The sequence below is a fragment of the Apium graveolens genome, chromosome 11 (assembly GCF_009905375.1).
Source record: "Apium graveolens cultivar Ventura chromosome 11, ASM990537v1, whole genome shotgun sequence".
In the NCBI taxonomy this organism is placed as follows: Eukaryota; Viridiplantae; Streptophyta; class Magnoliopsida; order Apiales; family Apiaceae; genus Apium; species Apium graveolens.
Window position 1 is genome coordinate 71,753,560 of NC_133657.1, and position 12,633 is coordinate 71,766,192.

Genomic DNA, 12,633 nt, shown 5'->3' on the forward strand with positions numbered 1-12,633 from the left:
ATGATGTTTATGTGAAGGTCAATTGTAATGCTACTAGTGTGTAGGTTGGATTATTCGAGATGTCATTGTAAAACTTTTTTATATCGAATAATTTGCATATCGTAGGTGTTAAGCGATCTAAAAACAAAATAACTATTTGTTTAGTTTTTTTTTTGTTTCACAATCAAATTGTATTTGACAGTTCAGAGGTTTGTTTTTACTGTATTTTAATGTTTTAATGAAATTTTAGCTTATTCGTAAAAAATATAGTATTTAATATATTTTGTCAGAAATTTTTTTTATTCAATATAAGATAGTTTTGAACTATTTATTAAAAAAAAAGAAATAGTATAAAAAGAAAGTAAAATTTTGTAAAGGTCGTCGGTATCGGGGTTGCTAAACATCACAAAAGCCCTAAATTTGCATCCCCCGATTCAACTCAAACCCTATCAATCAAATTGGTTGAATCCCTTCTGCCTCAAAGCCCTCAGACCCTCAACTCAACTCAATCAATCAGGGTAATTAATCCTTTTTCTACTCATTTGCACTCTCTCTACTTTAATTACTGTCTCTCTTTCTTCCATCTGCAATGCTACTGATTGATGTACTCGATTCCATTGAATTTCCAATGCTAGCCTAGCCTCTGTTTTTTTATCTTTGACTTGTGATTTTATTAGTTTTTTTTTTGTTACACGTATTAATTCAATATTAACTTAGCCTGCCTATCGAAAAAGAGAGGCGAGGCGAGGCGAGGTTATGTGTTTTCTTTAACAAGGTACATAATAAGGCTCCCACCCCCTCTTATTCGTTTTCCAGACTGAATGATTTTTGTGTGCTTCTTGCTATATATTGAAATGAATGACTCCATAATTGAGCATCTTTAACCTATTAAACTATAACCTGTGAATTGTTCCTGTCATATTTTTAGGATTTGTTTAATTTACAAAATAATTTAGTTATGTATAAGAAAGAAATTGGAGGTCATTTAGAAAGACCCCGGTGTTAGTTACTGCACGTGTTGCATGACAAATGAAAAATAGTCACTGGTTCCCTATTTACTTCTTCCTAGTTTCTGGATTTTCTGGGACACATAGTAGTCTGATTTTGATAAAAATGTTGGAACCATTTTAATATTATTTTTCCTTAGTTTTGATTGATTTTACTGTAGAGGTCCTATATTTGTACCTCAAATGTATGTTCTTGTCTATGAATTTTAGAGCCATCATTGATGTAATTGTTCTTTTATCTCTTTTATTAATTCAAAGTGATCTTTCAGATTTATATTTGTCCAAGTAGATATTTAGATCCATGCACAAGTATAGGCCTATTGGATTTCAGAATTGTAGTTGATATACTGTGAACTAGTATGCTTATCTGTAAGGTAATTGTTAGTATACAAGTGAGAAATATTTTTCCAGTTACTTATATTACTCCTGTTTCTATGTCCTTGTAATACGGATATACTATGGAATCGTAGCGTAATCTCGGTTATATGATTTTTTTTTAATTATATATTTATAGGAAATGAGGACGAATCATGTATAGACATTATATATATATAGAGTTGTGTAGGATTTCTAGGCTCTCACCTCGAAGACTAGATAAGTGTGAATTGATAGTCATGGAAACATGTTACAGACGTCTGCATATTCTGACTTGAACGGTTGAACCTACATTTAAGTATGTTTTCTTTCATGTTGACTCATATTTATGCTTTTGTAAACTTTATAAATTTAATCCTGCTGTTCATTATCATGTTTGATTTTGGGAATTCCCTCTAAAAATATATAGCTAGCTTATAACCAGTGCGATGCACGGTAAGTTTTTAATATTTGTAAGTATCTTATTATTATATAGTTTTCTATTAGGGAAAAAATCAGTTTAAACAATCAGTACGAAAACAGGGAGGTACTAAAACTTCTGAATAGTATGAAGCAGATAATACTTCATATACCTGAATATGAATGTATAGCACAAAACTAAAGAGAATCTGAATCACATCCCGTGGAGCCTTGATGGCGTGAGCTGATGCAGGAGTTTTGATGGCGCATGGATTTCAGTGTTTTTGTAGACTTCGATCTGTTGGAGTTTTGTTTTGAACAGGCTGTTTTTTTAGTATGCCGTGTGCATTTGAATTCTTATGGCGGGTGTTATGCTAATTGTAATCTTTTAAAGTTTTATTAATCTATTAATAGTGTTAAACAACTGTACCAAACCTACAACCGACCAATTTTTCTAGGTTTTGCTTATAATATAGAAAAGTGTAGGTAGTATAGATATTGGTTAATCTTGAGAGTTTTTACAACTTACAAGGTTCGTTATTTGCATATCAGGGTGTTAGTTTCAGTACAACTTGGACCCAGGTTGAAGTCATTATTTTTCGTTTTTCTGATAAGTTCATTATACCTGTTGTAATTAATAGAATTATGATCTCAGTTTCTTATTCTTTTTGCTGGCTTATATGATTTTAATTTTGATTAGTTACTTTTGTATTTGTCATCTAGCCAAAGTAGAAGCTTATTATTTCTTTGTATGTTGCAGTAAGCAAGAAGCCATGATGCAAGCATTGCACAGAGATGGTGAAAGTTCTTTGTCCCTGATGGGCCCCAGACCTATGGAATTATCTACTGCTCCACATGCTAGTTCTCACGCCTCCAGGTCAAATGGAAAGCATCGAACATCAAGCTTGGATTCACCAATTATGTTACTGACAGGTCATCAGAGTGCCGTATACACTATGAAATTTAATCCAACTGGAAACGTGATTGCCTCTGGGTCGCACGACAGAGAAATTTTTCTTTGGAATGTCCATGGCGAATGCAAGAACTTCATGGTACTCAAAGGTCACAAAAATGCAGTTCTTGATCTCCAGTGGACTACTGATGGATCACAAATAATATCAGCTAGTGCTGACAAGACACTGAGAGCATGGGATGTCGAAACAGGAAAGCAGATTAAAAAAATGGCTGAACACTCCTTTTGTGTAAATTCATGCTGTCCTTCCCGTAGGGGTCCACCCCTTGCTGTTAGTGGATCAGATGATGGCACTGCGAAACTCTGGGATCTGAGACAACGGGGTGCCATCCAGACCTTTCCGGACAAATACCAAATAACAGCAGTTGGTTTCTCTGATGCTTCTGACAAGATATACTCAGGTGGAATTGATAATAATGTTAAGGTGTGGGATCTTCGTAGGAATGAAGTTACCATGACACTTGAAGGCCATCAGGACACAATAACTGGTATGCAGTTGAGTCCAGATGGGTCTTATCTTCTTACCAATGGCATGGACAGCACGCTCCGCATCTGGGATATGCGCCCATACGCTCCTCAAAATCGTTGTGTGAAGGTCTTGGATGGTCATCAGCATAACTTTGAACAGAACTTGCTGAAATGTGGCTGGTCGCCTGATGGTAGTAAGGTCACTGCTGGCAGTGCTGACCGGATGGTGTATATATGGGACACAACTACTCGACGTATTCTGTATAAGCTCCCTGGCCATACTGGATCTGTGAATGAATGTGGCTTCCATCCTAATGAACCTATTATTGGATCCTGCAGTAGTGATAAGCAAATCTTTCTTGGGGAGATTTGATCTACATTATCGGTTGCATGCTACCGCCAATCTTATTTGCAATCTAGCTACAAGCATCCTTGATGTATGTTTAGTATGAACAAATGCTTCGATTTCTTTTACGTTGCTACGAGTGTTGGGGGTAAATGGTAATCTCTGTCCAAATTGATGTAACGAGAAGAATGTAGTTTCTTATATTACATGACAATGCTTAATTGAGACTGCTGTCAGTATTAGGTTAATGAGTATGATTGCTGGATGTAGGGTTGGCATAAAATCATTACATTAAAAGAGGACCCGCTAAAATTTCATGATTGAAGCAGTTCATGATTATAGTACTAGTTCTACTGCTCATCTTAGAAGGATTAATTCTCGGCCCGAGTTTCGAAGCAAATGTACTGGTATGTTGGGACACTTTTCTCATTTTTGCCAAGTGTTGTGGCAAGGTTTGTCCAAGTGCTGAGGCCATATATATTAGAAAAAGAAAACATGTCTGTAAAAATCTGCATAAGATTCATTAAAAATAAACTAACTACAGAATATCACTTTCTTTTTCTTAGGCTATTTAATACGAAGGTAACTGTATTTTAAATGTATTCTCCTTTTTTTCTCTCACACTGTTGAAATTGATTTGCGTGGTAGGCTCGTAGCATGGGTTAAAAGGTATCATTCATTGGGTTAGAACTTAGAATACCTTCATCATTTCATGTACTTCATAATTTCATGTATTTGGTTTAGGAGGTAGAATATATTTGATTTTTGAAATTTTGTTGAATCCTTCATTTTAATAAATTAAAATATTGATTTACCTAATATTCTAAATTATTTTGAATCATTGATTTAGTTTTATACTAGACAGTTAGCCTTCATCGTTTTTAATTATATGTCCCATCTACTCCACTATGTTTAAAGATCTTTGGACCAACAGGATTGGAGCATTATAATATTTAATTTTTTTTCAAATATTTATTTTTTTTTCAAATGATACATGAGTCGAAATCTTACCTACGGGAGTAGCGGAGAGGAGGACAAGAGCTGAATCAATTACCAACCCTTAGTTGCTTAAAATGTCCAAAGTTTTGTACATTTTCATTTTATAATTAAGGACGATTAGCTATGGTCGCAGTTATCAGGCATCATCGTATATAAAAAGTAATAATTTCGGTGCTCTTCATATTTTTATAATTGTTTCAATTTGTATATAAATTTTTTCCGTTTCATTTGAAATATTCCTTTTCAAAAAATTATACATATTAAAAAAAAGGTTAGTTCAAATACCATTTTCATTGAATACCCTTTTTTAATATATTGGAAAATGAAAATAGAGTTAAATTTAATGAAATCAAAATTTGGAAACAGTAAATATAATGATAGTTTTGAAAAATTACTTTAAATTTATATTGAAATAAGAGATAAAGAGGTAACTTGGAACATTATTTTTTTTTTCTAAATGGGACATGTATAATAGGACGGCGTGAATATTTAATATTTTAGATTTTATCATATAAATTTCTTTTTGTTGAATTTTATAATTTTGAATTAATATTTTTCGAAGTGTTTTACATATAATTTCTGATAACTCCGGTGAGCGGGGCAGCTCCTTCCGACGCCGTGCCTGATGGGGTGTAGCTACTGTGGGGTATCTGCAAAACAACACCGTAGGGGGGTTTGAGCCCCGCGGCGCCTCCGGTGTGAGAATAAGAGTCTGGTTGGGAAAGATAAGTTAGAGAGGACAAGAGTTGATGTGTGTGTATAAGCTTGTGTGGAAGGGAGTGTGTGTGTAAAAATGTGTCTAACCCCTAAACCCTTCATCTTTTGGGTTATATATAGCCCAAAGGTAGGGTTGAGGGGTTGATACCTCTAGATCAAAGTCGGTCGTTGTTGGAGGCGGAGGACGCTTGTCTTGGGTAGATTGCATACACGTGTCTAGGTAAGTACCACCTTCAGGGCGTCCCAACGGTACTCTGACACGCGCCGTGTTTGTCTGATATGTTAGTTGTTGATAGCTGTCATTGTCACGTGCCCACGTACCCCTCCTTGGCGGGTTGTGGGGTGTGCACGTGCTTGTAGGGGCCCCCTCGGGTATATTTTAGCTGGGTGATCCTGGTGCTGGGAAGGATCCAGGTTGGTAGATGACCCAGGTCCTGGATGGGGGAAGATCCAGGTTCTGGTTTGGCACCTGAGCCTGGGTCACTCCACTTGAATGCTATAGGTGAGGGGGGTCTTGGTCCATCAGCTGAGCCTGCCTCACCTTAGATCTGGGTTGGACCCTAGCCAGGTTGTTTATACCCTATCAATAGACATTCCTCTTGAGTTGCTTTTCTTGTTTGAACTCTTGAAGATGCATCACCAATGATCAGTTCAAAAGGGTGATCTCTAGTCCATTTTTTTTGTTGAGGTAGATTAGCTCTAGATGAAGAGGCCTCATTGTTGTCTTGATGTGTGACAGAGTTTTGATTAGAAGAAACCCCCCCTGAGTTTGTGGATCTTTGACTTGTAGTCGTGGTCCTTTCTGATTGTGATTTGTATTGACCCTCAATTTCTATTAATGATTCAACGGATGTTGAGTTTTGCCTTCCAACGAATGATGCAGATTGTTTTTCAACGGATGATGCACTTAGTCCTTCGATGTATGTTGAATTATGTGCTTCATTGATTGTGGACTTTTTTGCATTTTCCTTAGGTTTTTCTTCTTGATCACTCTCATCATCACTATCATCACAAACCATCTCAACATTATCAAATTTGAGGCTTTCATGGAAATCTCCATCTTGCAGTCCTTCAATCTTTTTATCATCAAACACAACATGTACAGATTCCATAATAATGTTGGTTATTAGATTGTAGACTCTATATGCTTTTCCAACAACATATTCAACAAAAATGCCTTCATCTGCTTTGGCATCAAACTTCCCATGCTGATCAGTTTGATTCCTTAAGATATAGCATTTACAACCAAAGACATGAAGAAAGTTCAGTGTTGCCTTCCTATTCTTGAACAATTGGTAGGGTGTCATGCATTTTGCTTGATTGACCAAAAAAATATTCCGAGTGTAGCATGCAGTATTTACAGTTTCAGCCCAAAAGTAAGTTGGTAACTTTGATTCTTCCAGCATTGTCCTTGCAGCTTCAATAAGAGATCTTTTTTTCCTTTCCACCATACCATTTTGTTGTGGGGTTCTTGCTGCTGAGAATTCATACATGATCCCATTCTCTTCACAAAATGATCTCATCACAGAATTCTTGAACTCAGTTCCATTGTCACTCCTGATTCTTCTTACTTTGAAATCAGGATGATTATTGACTTGTTTTATGTGATTGATGATGATTTCACTAACTTCATCTTTGGACTTGAGAAAATATGTTCAAGAGAATTTTGAGAAATCATCCACAATTACTAGACAATACCTTTTCTTTGAGATTGCCAATATATTTACTGGTCCAAATAAGTCCATGTGCAGTAATTGTAGAGGTTCTTCAATTGTTGAATCAAGCTTCTTTCTGAATGATGCCTTAATTTGCTTTCCTTTCTGACATGCATCACACAGTCCATCCTTGGAGAATTCCACTTGAGAAATACTTCTTACCAAATCTTTCCTGACTAGCTCATTCATAGTCTTGAAGTTAAGGTGAGATAGCTTCTTGTACCATATCCAACTTTCATCTTGACTTGCCTTGATAAATAGACAAGTGACAGATTCTGCATTTGATGAGTTGAAATCAGCTAGTTACACATTCCCTTTTCTCACTCCAGTGAGAACCACTTTGTTGCTTCTCTTGTTGGTCACAACACAGGCTTTAAAATTAAATGTTACTGAGTTGCCCTTATCACAAAGCTGGCTGATACTCAACAAATTGTGCTTGAGTCCATCCACTAGGGCAACTTCCTCAATGATGACATTATCCTTTGAAATCAAGCCATATCCCACAGTACAACCCTTGCTGTCATCTCCAAAAGTGATACTTGGGCCAACTCTCTCCTTGAACCCTGTGAGCAGGGTAGAATCTCCAGTCATGTGCCTTAAGCACCCACTATCCAAATACCAAAGATTCTTTCTGTTTCCCTGCACACAACAAAATCAAATCAAGTTGATTTTGGTACCCAAGTTTCTTTGGTTCCTGTTTTGTTAGCCTTTTTCTTAGGTTTCTTAGGTTTGTCTTCATTTGACTTAGACATTTCAGATTCATCCTTAATCAATTGATTAAACCCTTAAAACCATTCATCATTGCAGAATTATCATGCACAGGCTGAATAACATGAAAAAGCATATTTTATGCAAACATGTTATTCTAGTAAGGCATACTAAATGACATTTGTGGCATACTAAATGCAGCATAGTAAGGATTTTATGCAAATGGCATATTAGCAAACTGTGCAGTCAAATTATGTGCGGGCATAACATTCACAGGCATTGTAAGCATGCTGGGAAATGAAGGAGGTGTAGACATGGGAGCAGGCATAGCAAGTTTGTAATTAACAGACAAATGATTAACACTATCACACTTAACACGGGTTTTTCTTGGTTCATATTTATCAGGTGTGTAGTTGTTGTGTTTGTTAATTCCTACTTTCCCATTCCTATTATTTTTCCTTTTAGACTTTATTCTCACTTCAATTTTCTCCAATCTGTCATTTAATTGCTTAATGGACAGATGCCCTACATTGACTCTCTTGTTTTGTTTAACTTGACTTGTTTCTCCTGGAACAAAGTTCTTAGAAACTGATCCATATTTTTTATTTAATTTAGCTAGCTTAGCTTTACTGACTGGTTTACTTTCACTCAACAGATGTTGCTCATTGTCTTTCGACGGATAATCCTTTTGATTATTCGACGGATAATGTTCATCATCCGTCGCATGCACATCCGTTGAAAGTCCTTCAACCAAATTGGAGTCAAGCTTCTCCTTGCCCTTTTTCCAGGCTGCATCACAGAAAGATTCTATACCTTGAACTTTAGTAATTTGAGCATGGACATCTCTAGATGATTTCCATGCCTTAATTACTTCCTGTTCTCGTTCAAGCTGCTTTATTAAAATATTTTATTTCTTTAAGGATTTAGTTAATTAATCTTTAGCAATCCTGCATTCTATCTTTAATTTTTCAAACTCAACAAATTGAGTCTCTAACACATTGTTTCTTTCACTTAAAAACAGATTGTTCTCTTTAAGTTTGATGTTTTCTTTAGTGAGAGACTTGAGTGTAACATGCAGATGGTATAATTCAGTAGACATGTCATTTATGGCATCATTACACTCAGCTTTAGATAAATGTACTAGATTAGTGATGATTACCTGATTACGGGATGAATTGACTCCTGTTTCATCTGATTTAAAGTGCTATATTGAAATAGCTTGTATCATCATCCTCTTCTAGTCCATCTGCAGCCCAGTCATTTTCCTGTGTGATGAAAGCCCTTTCCTTTTACTTGAGCAACTCAAAGTATTTCTGTTTATAATCAACAGGCTCAAACTTCTTTTTGTCAGAGTCAAACTTTCTGCATTCATTAGAAAAATGACCTGCTAAGCCACACCTGAAACACTTGAATTTAAACTTATCAACCATGTTTCTGTTTGACTTAGTTGCTCCAAAATTCTTCTTGAATTTGAGCTTAGCAAATCTCCTGGATAGAAAAGCAAGATGCTAATCAATGTCATCCATGTCATCTTGACTAAGATTGTCTTCATGTTCAGCTACTAGCCCTTTTCCCTTGCCTTCACAAACTCTATAGTTTGATGCAGATTCAACAGCTTCAACCTTTGTCTCCTTCTCCTTTTCTTGCTCAGAAACCAATGCAATGGATCCTCCTTTCTTTCTTCCTTTCTCCAATTTCTCATCTTGCTCTATTTCAAGCTCATAAGTCTCTTTAGAATCCCACACAGTCTATCCAAGGTGAATTCCTTATAATCTTGAGAATTTCTCAATGAGACTGTCATAGGCTTCCATTCCTTTGGCAGAGATCTAAGGAATTTGAGGTTTGAATTCTTTGTTTGATAGATTCTTCCATGCAATTTTAGAGCATTCAGTAATTTTTGAAATCTACTGAAAATGTCAGTGAGTGATTCACTTTCTTCACTGTGGAAATGCTCATATTGTTGAATCAAGAGTTGTATTTTGTTTTCCCTTACCTGCTTAGTTCCATCACATATAACTTGAACTGTATCCCAGACATCCTTAGCAGTTTTGCAGTTTATGATGTTGTCAAACATGTCACCATCAATACCATTGAACAAGATGTTCATGGCCTTTTATCCTTATGAACTTGTTCAATATCAGGATCAGACCATTCTGCTCTAGGCTTTGGGACAGATGGTTCATTTCCGGTAGTAGCTCTCATAGGGACATGTGTTGAGTGGCATTTATGATACTTTATTACGCTCCGTAAAGCTTTGGATTGATGTTTTGCACTCAAGTTAGTGTTTTAAACGTGTTTTTGTAGTGTTTTTGCATTTCAGGCATTTACCAGGTAACCAGGTGAATTAGCATGGTTTTAGTGCTAATTTGGTGTTAGGATGGTGTCTAGAATAAAAGCTCATGAAAAGACCAGCTCAAATCAGCAAGAAAAGAAGAATTCAGCATTTTTTCCAGAGAGACGGCGCGCCCGCGCTGTGATAGCGTGCGGCCGGGCCAGGAGTTCAGAGATGCAGCGCGCCGCTGGTCAAGCGCGCGACCGCGCCAGGTCGAATTCATAAAATCCTATTTTCCATGGAATTTTGATCTAGAAGACTTCTACTTTGCATGGGCTGCTATATAAACATAACTTATGCTCGTTTTTCATAAGGAGATGTACCAGAGCTTAAGGAGAAGGCGTAAGAAGACCGTAGAGCACAAAATCAACCAAGGCGAAGAAGATCTAGTTTATTCTTGTGATTTTTTATTTTAAGTTGTAACTTTAGATGCTAGTTTTCTTATTCGTGAATCTTTACTCTTGTTTCGTACTTGGCTTTATTAAGTATAAAGACTACGTTTATTATACCATGCTTTCATTGGAACCCACGTTGATGATGAGTCCGATCATGGGCTAATCGTTATCGTGAAGTTCTAACGGATTTATTTATGGATTTCTTTAGTTAATTTGTTTCAATGCCTTAGCGTGTGGTGATTGTATGATAACTTAGTTTTGGTTGCGCTTATTCGTCTTATGAGCATCACGAACTTATAAGATAGTGTGTTAATCTTTAATGTAGCGAAAGTGAATTTATGGGTTTAGAACTTGGCATGCTAGCATAGGTTCATGTATGTGATATGCATGATTCGTAGGTAATTTTAACCATCTTACTTGCCCTATGTAATCAAGATAGATAACTTGTACATTAAATCATTATGTTGTCAAATTCTATAGACATATAGGGTCTCAATATAATTGGTGTCTATTCAGCTTCTATCTCTTTTGTGAATGTCTGGTAGTATGATATTCGTACAAAGAAAGTTGGCGTTTATCAGTTTCGTGTTATCTGATTAGTGTTATCACCATTACATGCTAAGGTTAAGAACGAAAAGGCTATTGAATGAAGTATTTAATGAAGTTAGAATCCCATGTTTGTGTCATATATTATTCAAATCTCTTCAATATCTTAGTTTATGTTCTTTAGTATAATCTCTTAGTTAATCTTAGTATAAACAACCACAAATTGTTACTCGTCTTAGCTTTGGATAATAACCATACTAGTGTTGCATAAATACATTGATTGAAATTAACCTAAACCTATCCATATGGGAACGAAATAGAATTTATTGTATATTACTTGCGAACCGTATACTTGTGTGAATATTAGCGCATATTTTAGCTCTAATAAGTTTTTGGCACCGCTGCCGGGGATATCGGTGTTAATTTTTAGTTTATGTGTTTGTCATCATTGGTAGTTAAAGTTCAGTGACTCTGATATTGTTACTTACTTAATTCCTTGTCGTGTTTCAGGTACTCTAGTGAGCGTGTATGCATACGCGTTCTCGGTGTCATAAGAGGAAACTGGATCAAGCTGAGGAAGAAGTTGTAGTCAAGGAGAAAGTTGACGAAGAGATCTTAGTTGATAAAGAAGAAGAAGCTCTTGTTACAATGGGAGAACCATAAGCAAATCCAAAGGCTTTGATGGAATACTCTCAACCAAAGATCAATGATATTCAGTCTAGCATTTTTCGACCAGCCATCGCGGCTAATACCTTTGAGATCAAGTCGAGCATGATTCAGATGATACAGAACTCAGTTCAGTTTGGGGGTTCTCTGATAGAAGACCCAACATGCACATCATAAATTTCATCGAGATATGTGATACTTTCAAGTTTAATGGAGTTTCTGAAGATGCTATTAAGTTGAGGCTTTTCCCATTCTCTCTGCGGGATAAAGCTAAGTAGTGGTTACATTCTCTACCACCAGGGTCTATCCCAAATGGGAGGATCTTTCTCAAAAGTTCTTAACTAAATTCTTTCATATGGCGAAGACTGCTGCAATTAGAAATGCACTTACTCAATTCGCTCAGCAATCTGGAGAATCTTTATGTGAGGATTGAGATTGATATAAGGAGATGCTTAGGAAGTATCCTCATCATGGGATTCCTGACTGGATGATCATTAACTGTTTCTACAATGGTTTGGGTGCTACTTCTAGACCTATGCTTGATGCAGTATCAGGAGGAGTCTTGTGGGCTAAAAGCTATGATGAAGCTTATGAATTGATTGAACTGATGGCTGCTAATGAATACTAGAATCCTATTCAGCGACCATCTCAGGGTAAAGAAGCAGGAATTCTGGAGTTGGATGTAGCTACTGCTATAGCTGCTTAACTTAAGGCTTTGACAATGAAGGTGGATTCTCTGTCTAATTATGGAGTTAATCAGATCACTAGTGTCTGTGAGCTTTGTGCTGGTGCCCATGAGACTAATCAGTGTGCTATTTCTAGTGAGTTAGCTCAGTTCATGAGCAACTTTCAAAGGTCACAACAACCTGTACCAGCCACCTATCATCTTAACAACCGCAATCATCCTAACTTTAGCTGGAGCAACACTCAGAATGCGGTTTAGCAGCCTTACCAGCAGTATCCAATAAAGCAGTACAACCCCCTGGTGTTCAGCAACCGCAATATGCA

The 12,633-nt window shown here is 36.5% G+C and overlaps 1 non-coding gene and 1 pseudogene across 1 annotated transcript; one reads left to right on the plus strand and one right to left on the minus strand.

Moving 5' to 3' along the window:
* Positions 1-346: 346 nt before the first annotated feature.
* Positions 347-3,772, plus strand: LOC141697660 (uncharacterized; annotated as a pseudogene).
* Positions 3,773-11,995: 8,223 nt separating this feature from the next.
* LOC141699050 (small nucleolar RNA R71) lies at positions 11,996-12,102 on the minus strand. Its single transcript, XR_012565540.1, has one exon. It is a non-coding gene; the product is annotated as a small nucleolar RNA R71 (small nucleolar RNA).
* Positions 12,103-12,633: the final 531 nt, after the last annotated feature.